The sequence below is a fragment of the Chlamydotis macqueenii genome, chromosome W (assembly GCF_036417535.1).
Source record: "Chlamydotis macqueenii isolate bChlMac1 chromosome W, bChlMac1.mat, whole genome shotgun sequence".
Taxonomy (NCBI): domain Eukaryota; kingdom Metazoa; phylum Chordata; class Aves; order Otidiformes; family Otididae; genus Chlamydotis; species Chlamydotis macqueenii.
The window spans coordinates 51,728,546-51,740,862 of NC_141592.1; the positions used below are offsets into that span (position 1 = coordinate 51,728,546).

At 45.9% G+C, this 12,317-nt stretch overlaps 1 pseudogene; it reads right to left on the reverse strand.

The window, feature by feature from the left end:
* Positions 1–11,101: 11,101 nt before the first annotated feature.
* On the reverse strand, positions 11,102–11,950 carry LOC147596802 (syncytin-2-like; annotated as a pseudogene).
* Between the last annotated feature and the right edge of the window lie 367 nt (positions 11,951–12,317).

A 12,317-nucleotide genomic window follows, 5' to 3' on the forward strand; every position in this document is an offset into this window, starting at 1 on the left:
GATTCCTTTGTGGAGACTGGGATGAACGAAGGAGAAATAAATAGGACTGCAAAGGAACATCAAGAGAATAGTGGTGAAATGACCAGTAACATTGATATCTACGGCAGGAGCAAAACTGCCGATGAATCAAAGAATCTGCAGTCTGAGGAGCTAATTGTAAGCCAACTGCTCTACTGCCTTAGAAATGAAACTCAGAAGAGGGAAGAACTTGAGAAGGAGCTGCAGAATCACAAAGAGAGACTGTCAAAACTGGAGAAGAAAACCAGCAACTGCCTGAAGAGTGGGACACAAACTGAAGAGCAAGCAGAGGAGAGTTCAGAGGCTGTTGGCAGTGAAGTAGAAACTCTGAGTTTGCAAGTTTGTGCTCTGTTTAAAGAGCTTCAGGAAGCCCATGAGAAGGTAAAAGAGGCAGAATTGATTCAGAAGCAGCTTCAAGAAAAGTGCCAAGTACTGGGAAGAAAAAGCTCAGCTGCTGCATCAGAACTGGAGGAGAAGCAGCAGCTAATATACACCATCAAGAAGCTGGAACTTCAGGTGGAGAGCATGCAGGCAGAGGTCAAGCTGGAACAAGCCAAGGCACATGAAGAAAAGGCGAGATATAGTAGCTTGCAGGATACAAATAGCAAACTCCTTCCTGAACTCACCAAGGCAATGAAAACCATTGATGAAATGAAACTCAAAGAGCTGCACAGAGTGGATAAAGTTGTGGTGGAACAACTGAATGCAAAGGTGGAGTTGGCAGAACAAGTGCCTGCAGCAAAGCAGCTCCAGATAGATGAAATGAAGCAGATAATTGCTAATTATTTGTTATTGACTGTGCCTTTTGATTTGAAAAACATTTATTTTTTGTAGGATGCTTTCAATTTAATTACTTGGGAAACAAACCCATCGGTTTACTCGGGAATACAGCATAAGACTTTTGGCTATGTACTTAACAGAACAGTGGTTTAAGAAAATTTTATATTTCGTTTTGGAAATTTCAACTTTAGGCTAGAATGATTCAGCATGGGGGGGTGGGGGTGGGGAGAGGTTGTCTTGTTCCCTTTCTCATTGTCCTGCTTGGGTTTTGGTAGTGGATGAGTGGTTTTCCCCAGGTCGAGTCTGTTTTGCCTGTGACAGTGGCTTTAAGGATTTCTTGCCGTGGCGCCCCCCCCCCCCCCCCCATCTGGCAGAGCAGGGGCAGCTTACCCAAAAACTGCCATGGTTACAGATACTCCCGTCTGAGTTGACCAGTGGCCTTTAGCAAGAGAAAAGCTGCACCATTTGAATGAGTGAGTTGACGAGCGATTACAACTTGGACATACAAAGCCAACAGACAGTTCCTAGAATACACCTGTGTTTGTAATACAGACAAATCGGGTAAATGATGACTCTTACAGGCCCCCTCCACGGGCCACAGCCTCCTTCAGGCCTCCACCTGCTCCGGTGTGGGGTCCTCCACGGGCTGCAGGTGGATCTCTGCCCCTCTGTGGACCTCCATGGGCTGCAGGGGGACAACCCGCTCCACCATGGTCTTCACCACGAGTTGCAGAGGAATCTTGGCCAGGAGCCGCGTTACTCCTCCCCCTCCTTCTTCACTGACCTTGGCGTCTGCAGCCGTTCCTCACAACAGGCTGGCAGATGCCTCTCAGGATCCTTTTTACATCTTATTCACTTCACTTCTCATCTCCTCTCCACTTCTTGCAGCCAGGCTGGGCCGAGTTGGGCCCAGTCGGCTGCCCGGCGGGAGGCTAGAGGGTGAGGCCTGCAAGGCCCATGAGGCTCGCGCCTCCCCCTCTCTGCCCCCCGCTCAGCTGCTTCACATCTTCTCCCTCTCTTTTTTTTTTCCTGTTTTCCCCTACTTAAATACGTTATCGCAGAGGCGTTATCACGGGACATTCTGCTACCAATTGGCTTGGCCTTGGCCAGCAGCGGGTCTGCCCTAGGCCTGGCCGAGTCCACTGAACAAAGGGGAGCAACTTCTAGCAGTTTCCTACAGAAGCTACCACCTTAGGCCCCGCCTCACTAACAAAACCGGAACAACTACCCAGGCATTAACCCCCGGGGTCTGCTCCGAACCAGGTATGGCAAGTGGATATCACAGAGTACGCGCCATTTGGCTGTCTCAAATACATTCATGTTGCGGTCGACACTTGCTCCCGAGCTCTCTTCATGTGTCCATTCACGACGTCCACGACACAGAAATCCATCCTACACCGGAACCGGGTTTTGCCTGCCTAGGAGTACCTCAGGAGATAAAGACCGACAATGGGCCGAATTATCGATCGCGGGTATTTCACCACTTCCTGCACACGTGGGGAGTCCGCCATACCTTTGGCATTCCTCTGAACAGCACCAGGCAAGCGATTGTAGAACGCGCACACAAAACCCTGAAAGCACAGCTAATGCGCCTAAGAGAGGGGAGAGAGAGGGGTTCGCCAGAGGTCTTAGTCAATAAAGCGCTTGTGGTACTGAATCATATATCCTTCGCTAACCCCCAATCCGTTTCCCCTATCCAAAACCATTTTTCTTCACGTCAGCCGCTGTTTGGGGGCAAGGCACTCCCAAAGGTCTGGTACTGCCTGCCAGAAAACCCACGTTGGGAAGGTCCTGCTGATTTGCTAACATGGGGATGAGGGTATGCTTGTGCCTCCACAGGTGCGGGGACCTGATGGATCCCGGCCCGGTTGGTACAGCCGTGGCTGGAGGATCGGCAGGGTAACAGAGCAGTGCGGTGCTCTCCAGTTCACCCTAGTGGGATTGATCCTGATTGTGAGCCTTCCAATGGCAGTGATAACGACTAACTTCTGGGAGCGGTTCACGAACTGTGCTGACTCTACTCAGGTTTGCATAGCGCGTGGCCTGTTGGGCTCTTGGGAATGCCAACCGCACAGCCCTCGCCATATGTGAACTGGCGACTGCCTTAGCAGCACACGACGAAGGACTGACACAAATGAAGTTGGCATTAGATTATGCCCTTGCGAGGCCTGGCATCGGTTGCAGCGCCCTAGAGGGAGTCCTAGGTCTCCAGGGTTACTGCTGTTTGGACTTCAGCAAGAACACCTCCTCGGCCTTGGAGAAGATGCGTGCGCATGCTGCCTAGTCAGTATTCAACGTCAAAGCCCTAAAAGGACTGGGGGTAGTTTCCAGACCTGTTTGATTTACCTAGATGGCTAAGAAATATTGTGTCCATAGGTTTGATGATCCTAGCAGTTGCTTTGATAATGCTTTGTTTGTTTCTGTTATTGTTACGTTTCTTGCATGCTATGATTGAGGGGTCACTAGGTGACTCTCCATGATCAACTATGTTATGGCGGCATCCGCCCTAGAGTACCAGCCATTAGACCAGGATGATTTAGCATAGAGGGGGGGAATTGTGGGGTAACGTTAGCAGGGCTGCATGTATGCAGGAGGGGCGGTCCGTGGCGATTAATGCACTGGACGTGGATGAGTCCACAAGTGCAGCGGGCAGGTGCATCCATGTACGTGGTGGGCACGGATAAGTCCATGAGTGTAGGGGTAGGTGCGTGGCGGGCGTAGATGGGTCCATGGGCACAGGGGGGCGGGTGTGTTCGCGTGCGTAGCGGGTGTACGGGTATTTAACCCTGTATTGCGCAGCATTAAATTGAAGGCTTAGCTTGACGGTATCCGTGTGATGCCCTGCTTTCCCTGGGGTGGGGCTCTGGTGCGTCCTGGGCTGGTTTGCTGGCAAGAGAGCCGGCAGTGAGGCTGACCAGACTGTAGCTCCCTGGGTTTTCCTTCTTGCCCTTCTTGAAGGTAGGAGCAACATCTGTTTTCCTTCATTCCTCGAGCACCTCACCCAGTCAACATGATTGTACAAAGATTATCGAGCGTGGCCTTGCAATGACATCTGCCAGCTCCTTCAGTCCTCCTGGGCACATCCCTTCAGCGTCCAGTTTGCTTAAGTGTTGAAGACTAGCTCTGAAACTTAGCTAACATTGTATTAAGCCAAGATGTTCTTTGTATATGTTAAGATAACTAGTAGAGGACACTTAATCATCTCTAATCAGAAAAACAAACATTTAGTATCCTTTAACTTAAACTTTGAGGAGAACATTTAATCAGAATGTTTTGAGGATGCTTTGCATATGGTGTCAACTACTGAAGAAACTAGGGAAAAGGAAATTCCAGCAGGGGTCACCACAACCACCGACTCATGGATACTCTATTCAATTCGTACCACTGACTCAAAAGAAATAGATGGAGTAACAGGACTGAACATGCATACTAATTTACATGCTAGGCGAGGAGACTCTAACCAGTAATTTAATAGAATATTAATGCATATGAGAAGAGGGGCTAAGGAAACTTTAATAGATATGGCATTTATTGATTATTGCTGTGCATGCTAATACAAATGGCGCTTTATGCTTTGCTAACTAGCTATTGTAAAAACTACCCGAGGGGGGGGGGGAAGTCTTGCATTCCCCAACCGAGGGGCCTTGCTTTGTGCTTTGAACTCTTTATCTGAAGTGAGAAGTCCTGCACCTCCCGCAGAAGGACAGTCCTGATAAGAACCAAGGGGCCTCCTGGGAGAAGTCCTGCACCTCCCGCAGAAGGACAGTCCTGATACCTAAATGATCTCTTGGAACTAATTGTAATACCTAAATGACCTCTTGGAACTAATTGTAATACGGAGCAGGGATAGCTCATGCATATGTATAGGCGTGTTTTTTTAACTTCATGTATATGTAACACTTGGTTGTATAAAATTCAAAGTGAATTGCCACGCCAGGCGCGCACGATTTTGGCGGGACTACCCCCCGTGCTGCCCGGCGCCGAATAAACATACCTACTTTACAATCTTACAGATTGTGGAGTCTGCTTTCCGCACGTCACATATGCATTAGAAAGTTGAATATGTAAAAATTTTGTGTATAAATATACTGCGGAGTCTCCCACTTGGTGTGCTTGATTTGTGAGAGCACCCAGGCTTGCGCAAACCTGAAATAAATTACCAATGTTTCTCCTGAGTGTGTGATTATTGGCTTATTGCACACTGGGCTATGAATCTGTCTCTTGTCAGTCAACGGTTTCTGGCAAACCAGGTGGGACTTCTGTGAAGTCTTGCCCAGATCATCTTGCCAACTGCTGGTGGGGAGAAGCTGCTCTCCAAGCGTGCAGTGACCTTTTGATCGGAGGACTCTGTAACCTCCCCGTTCGGAGCGAGTAAGCGACTCAAAGGTGCAATGCATGATAAAGAGACATTCCATGAGGTAACAATGGGTAAAAAGTATTCTGTAAGCTTTGTGCACATAAAGGTATTAACAACAGGTAAAAGTATTTTATAAGCTTTATGTACGTTTGGACAGTGATGACTGGATTGCATGAAAGCGTGGTTGGTAAGAATGTTCTTTTTGAGTAACAATAAGGGAGTGGGATAGGGGGCAGGACAATCTGTGGAGATTTCTCATTGCTCCCTGTCGTAGTTTAGCCCCCAATCGGGACCAGACTATGCAGTCTCTCTCTCACTCCCCCCACCCTCCCAGAGAATAGGGAGAGATAATCTAAGAATAAAAGGCTCGAGGAATTTGAGATAAGGATATCAATTGGGAGCAGTAACAGGCAAAACAGGGACTCAACTTGATAAAAGAGCGAAATAATTATGGGGAATTTATATTCTAATTGTAGTTATGGTGAAGGAACAAGTGGTGAATTGTGTGTAAATTGTTCACTTTCCTTGGTGTTGTGAGGATATTTGATTTTGGTGTGGGGAATTTTTTTTTGTTGTTTTTTTTTGTTGGTGTGTGTGTATTTTAATTAGAATTCTTAAATATGTAATTCACAAAGGTGAGGGGTGGAATGTTCTGGTTTTATTTAGGTGGGGGGGGCTACGGTGGTAGCTTCTGTAAGAAGCTGCTAGAAGTTGTTCCCCTTTGTCTAGTGGACTTGGCTGGGCCAGGGCAGACCCGCTGCTGGCCAGGGCTGAGATAATTGGTAGCAGAATGTTCCCTAATAACACCTCTGTGATAACGTATTTAAGAAGGGGAAAAACAGGAAAAAAAAAAAAAAAGAGAGGAAGAGAAGATGTGAAGCAGCTGAGCGGGGGCAGAAAGGAGGAGGTGCAAGCCTTGTGGGCCTTGCAGGCCTCACCCTCTGGCCTCCCGCCCAGCGGCCGACTGGGCCCGACTCAGCCCAGCCTGGCTGCAAGAAGTGGAGAGGAGATGAGATGTGAAGAGATCCTGAGAGGCGTCTGCCTGCCTGTTGTGAAGAATTTCTTGAACGGCTGCAGACACCAAGGTCAGTGAAGAAGGAGGGGGAGGAGTAATGCTGCTCCTAGCCAAGATTCCCCTGCAGCCTGTGGTGAAGACCATGGTGGAGCAGGTTGTCCCCCTGCAGCCCATGGAGGTCCACAGAGGGGCAGAGATCCACCTGCAGCCTGTGGAGGCCTGAAGGAGGCTGTGGCCCATGGAGGGCCCACTGGAGGGGCTGCACACTGTGGAAGAAATGACCAACGCTGGAGCAGTTTCACGAAGGACTGTGGCCCTTCGGTGGGACCCCACGCTGGAGCAGGGGAGGAATGTGATGAGTTCTTCCTCTGAGAAGGAAGCAGCAGTGTAAAATGACGTGTGATGAACTGACCATAACCCCCATTCCCTCTTCCCCTCTGTGCTGCTCACGGAGGGGAATAATGGTAGAGATAATGTTAAGCCCGGGAAGAGGGAGGGGTGGGGGGAGGTTATCTTGTTCTCTGCCTCATTATCCTGCTGTTTGTAGTAATAAATAAATAGTTTTCCCCAAGTCGAGTCTGTTTTGTCAGTAACGGTAACTTTAAGGATTTTCTCCCCGTCCTTGTCTCAAACCTCGAGCCTTTTTTCTTATATTCTCTCTCCCTGTTCTCTTCTACTACACTGGTAATAAGTCTTATAAGGCTTATAAGAGAAATATTAAACCAGTCAGCGTGCATAACAAAAATAATCCCACCTTTTTCCACCATGATATTCCCATTAATCCTTCCCACCAATCTCGGTCTAATATTGATTTCCATTTTTGCACTGGAACATGAGCCAGTTTTCTAATGTTGTTCACTGTATCAAGCACGGCATGCCCACTGTAATCTAGGGCCAGTTGATTTTCATAAATTGCCCCCCTCATTTGGGTTTGTTGCTTGGCCAATAATTCCAATGCTAAAGCGGTCTGCTTGGTAATCAGCTTAACCATGGCTTGTGCTGGTATCCCCCTCCATCTGACATGCCCCATTGTCCCATTTTACTAAAACAAACCCATGGCTCTCCTTTAGGGCATATTTGTCCGCCATGACTCCCATAAGTAGTTCCTTTGTTTTTAACTTTTCAATAGGTCTGTCCTGACTCACTACACTCTTGAGGCGAGCCATCATAACATTTTGAGTGAATGTGGGTGTGGTATGTAAAGCCATAAGCAGATCTTCCCCAACGGACCATTTGATAACATTCTGTACAGGAGGGCAAGGCTGTTGAGAGGTTCAGGCATACGCAGAGGACCCAAATTATGTTAGACCAAGGTCTGGTATAGCTTATATTTCCACTTCCCATACCTATTGGGTTGCAGCCAACAGTAGGGTGTAGGCATCTTCTTAGTGGCAAATATAGAGGCTAATCCAGTCTTGCCCTTCATCTGTCCTCTTTTATGTCCGTGGAATTTTCTCTCCTGCACGCAGGAGGTAGTGGAAGTCTGTATCTAAATTTTCCACTGTCTTCCACTGCCAACACCCCCGGCAATACCAAGTATGTCCTTCCTGTGTGTCTAGTCTCCAGTTTTTTTACAGTCCTTACAACGGGACATGATAATGGGTTTATATTGATTGCATTGACTACATAAAGACACTGTAGCCCACAATCTCCCTTGTATCTTCAATATCCCTTCCTTACTTAAATTATCTAGTACTGAATTGTGGTTTTTGCCCTTTTTCTACAGAGGATCCGAACAACCTCTACTTGTTGTTACATTTCACAATAAAATTGGCTCACGGTCGTTCTCCGGGTGAAATGTGCAATTTTCTGGATTTTACCTTTTAAAAGTTAACTTAAGAGGGTCACTTCCCTGCATCACAGTCCAGTTGTTGGGATGTGTTTCCACTGGTCCTTTGACTCTGGCTATGTGTGTCCACCCCCTTTCTTTGGTTCTGACAGCCGTTTCTGTGGTCAGGAGCACCTGTAAAGGACCTTCCCACATCAGGGTCAAGGCATCACCTTTGCAGGACTTCACCAGTACCTAATCTCCTTGGTGTATGGACAAGTTCAGGGGTGCTGTTTGAGACAATAGCCCTTTTTCTTTAGGTCTATAAGAGAAAGAGTTCCTGCGCACAGACAATTTTTAGGATACAGATCATTTATCTCAGGGATTGGTAACCCCTCCTCTCTTCCCAAATAAGGTAAGCCAAACAACATTTCATAAGGAGATACTTCCAAGTCTTTTCTGGGGGTGGTTCTAATTCTTAACAGTGCCAGAGGTAAACATTTGGTCCATTCTCATTACCTTTTTGTTTACCTTTTGACAAATTAGACACCACTCAGTTACTTGTTTAGCCACAGTGTATATTCCTACCCAGCCATAAGTCCTTAAAAACTGATCCCACAGGGCCTGGGTTCCCCAGTGTGTCTCTTGATGTAACCTGATTAATATTTCTCTAGCAATAGCTTTATTTAGTATTTGTCTCCCATCAGGTAGGAGCCATTTTCCTTCCTGAGTCTCTTCACATCCCATCCTTTGTAGGAGTTCTTCCTCCTCTTTGGTAAACACTGGGACCTTTAATGGAGTTTCCTTACTTCCAGGCACTAAGGCAAGCATTCAAGTTCCCCTATTCAAGGCTGCTTTCTTGGCTTGTTCATCAGCCAGTCTATTCCCTCTTGCCTCCAGAGTCCCACCCTTTTGGTGTGCTGCTATATGGACTACAGCAATCTCTTCTGGTAGGCCCAGGGCCTCTAATACTTCTAATACCGATTGCTCATGTACTAACTCCTTTCCTCGAGAGGAAATAAGTCCCTCCTCGTTCTCTCCAAATCTTTCCAAAGGTATGTACCACCCCAAAAGCATACTTGGAATCAGTGTAAACAGCCCCTTCTTCTCTTTTGAGCAACTCCAGAGCTCGCTTTAAGGCATATAGTTCACATGTTTGGGCCGACCAATTACTAGGTAGCCTTCCCCTTTCTACTGTGCTATTTTGTTCACCATCCACTACTGCATAACCACTAGGACATTTTCCATTAATGTATTTCGAGGATCCATCTATAAAAAGCCGTTTCCCCTCAGACAGTGGGGTTTCGTGTAAGTCTTCTTGGACTTTGGTCTGATATTCAATAATATCCAAACAACTATGTTCTGGAGCTCCCTCTTCAGTTTTTCCATACAGGAACTGGGAGGGGTTCAAACTTTTATCGACTGTTAACACTAAATCATCTTTTTCCATCAGGATTGCTTCATATTTTAATATCCTGGAATCAGTGAACCACCTCCCTGATTTTTGACTCAAAATAGTTCTAACTGCATGTGGGGTAAACACGCTCAATGCTCCCCCAAACGTCAGTTTTCTGCTTTCCTCCACCAAAAGAGCTGTGGCTGCTACTGCCTTTACGCATGTAGGCCATCCTCAGGAAACTGGATCTAACATTTGAGATGTATGCCACAGGCTGTCTTTGTCCTCCCCATATTTGAGTCAATGCCCCATAGGCCACTCCATCTTCCACATTTACATAGAGGTGAAAAGGTTTTTTTTCCAAGACGGGAGCGCCAACACTGGTGCCTGAATCAATAATTTTCTTAGGTTCTCAAACTGTTCCCACTCCCCCTCAGTCCATTCAGGTTTCTCACTTTCCCCTTGAAGTTCCTCATATAAAAACTTTACATTCTGGCTAAAATTTTCAATCCACAATTGGCAGTACCCAAGGAGGCCTAAAAACTTCCTAATCTCTCTTTTTGTCCTGGGAAGTGATACTGCAATGATTCCAGAAATTTGTTCTGGATTTATTTTCCTTTTTCCCTCACTAATTAAATGTCCCAAATATTTTACCTCCTTCTCCACAAACTGTAATTTAGTCTGGGATACTCGTAGTCCTTTTTCTCTTAAAAAGTTTAACAAGACTGCCAGACGTCCTTTTCTCTTACCCCTGAGTTTAACAAATCGTCGATGTACTGGAGTAATTGTGTCCCTGGGGCTAAACCAAATCCCTCTAGCCCTTGTTCTAACACCTGTCCGAATAGATTCAGGGATTCCGTAAACCCTTGGGGTAGTACTGTCCAAGTGAGCTGAGTTTTACGTCCTGAATCAGGGTTTTCCCATTCAAAGGCAAATAGATTGCGGCTCTCAGGCCAAGGTGAGGAAAAAGAATGCATCTTGTAAATCCAATACTGTGAACCATTCATGCGTTTCTTTCAGGCTAGTTAATAAGGTGTATGGGTTTGCTACTACCAGATATAGATCTTCCACAATTTTGTTGACTGCCCTTAAGTCTTGTGACGTGCGGAAAACGGACTCCACAATCTGTAAGACTGTAAAGTAGGTATGTTTATTCAGTGCTGGGCAGCACAGGGGGGTAGTCCCACCAAAACCGTGCGCGCCTTACGTGGCAACTCACTTTAAATTTATACAACCAAATGTTACATATACATAAAGTTTCACAATACGCCTATACATATGCATGACCTATCCCCGCTTCGTATTAAAATTAGTCCCAAGGGGTCATTTTCATAAACTCCTCCTGTCTGGGCTTGCGCAGTGCCTCCTGGTGGTGGTCGTCGGGGGTCGTGAGGATGAAGGCAGGTGACTCCTCTTCGTCACCGCTAGTAACCTTTTGTTCTTGCGCAAACTCAGTTATCCCTTGGCTTTCATTCAAGCTGCAGGGTCGGTTTTAGCTGGTTCTTGAAGCGACCCCCCTAGTCCTTACCGGGAACTGTCTTTCGTGAAGAATTGCAAGCCTTTCTGCTTCAAATAGTTTGCACAATGGTTAGCAAATTATTAAGCAAGTAGTTAACAAAACATTAAGCACTATTTATCAACTTGATTCCTTAGGATGCACAGCAATAATTAATCAATGCCATATCTATTAAGATTTCTTTAACTCCTTCTCTCAGTCCCCCCTTTTCTAGAAAATTAGTAAATTCTTTTACTGTATTTAATTTAATTCTAGTATAGTGTTTCTCTATCTAACATTTTTTCAAAATATTTGTTAGACTCAAGCCTTTGTCGTAATTGGTTTCTTTTCCATTCACTGTAGGAATCTCCTGTATTCTTAAAACACCACAAGCCGCATCAAATTGCTATACAAAGGATTATGGATAAAAGGATGATTGCTATTATTGTAACAAACAATTGTTTTAACCATGTTAAATTTGGCAGCCAGGAGGTTAACTTCTCCCAGAGTTCGGAAAAACTCCAAGAGGTGTCATCTTGTGTTATCTCATGTAGGATCTTTGCTTGCCTCCTGATCTCCTGGAGGTCGTCAGTAATCCGCCCACTCTGGTCTACATACATACAGCAGTCAACGTTGATTGCTGTGCATACTCCACCTTGTGAGGCCAATAATAAATCTAAGGCCATGCGATTCTGTGATATTATCTTTGATAACCCAGTCACTTCTTCTTGGAGTGCAAGAATAGCATCTATTGTTCTGTTCTCTATTATTTCTATTACAGCTGAAATATTTACTATGGCCTTTTCCAATTTGCTTACCCCTAGAGATGGGTTCAGCCACCGCACAAAGCTATGAAAACCCGTTGGCCTTTCTATTAGGGGATTGTTTGTCCTCCGGCTCCTAATTGAATTGATTCTCCGTTTTCTCCTTACAGGACTCTGTGTTGTTTTGTCAATAATAGTGATGTTGGGGACCAGACCGCCTAAAGTACAGGCTCCTCGCCATCCTAGAGGCAGAGTCTTACGGGCCGCTGTGCCACACAACCAGTACCATCCTGTTCCCAGTGGAACCGGAAGACCAGTATAATTAAACGATTGAAATACTGGGTCAATATTCGTCATGTTCAATGAGATAGTTTTGTTACAATTTAGATACTCCCCAACAAACGTACCATTTCCCGAGCTTACCAGGCAGCGGTCTCCTGAGGTATTGGTTACTATTGTGTTTATTTCCAACTCCCGGCCCCACGTGGCTTGAGTATCTTTACTAAGAGTGGTACTTTCCCAAAAGATCCTATTTGTCCAGGAGACATTCAAAGACAATGGGATACCTATTAAAGGCACTCCATGACCAGAATGCCTTGGCATTTGGGTACAAACCCAACAATCGGTCTTGTTTAAGATTTTAGTGATGTTTTGAGTCAGCTGAACATACAAATTCCCTTGCCAAGCAGCTATGTTCATCATTTGTAGATTTACCAGGATTACA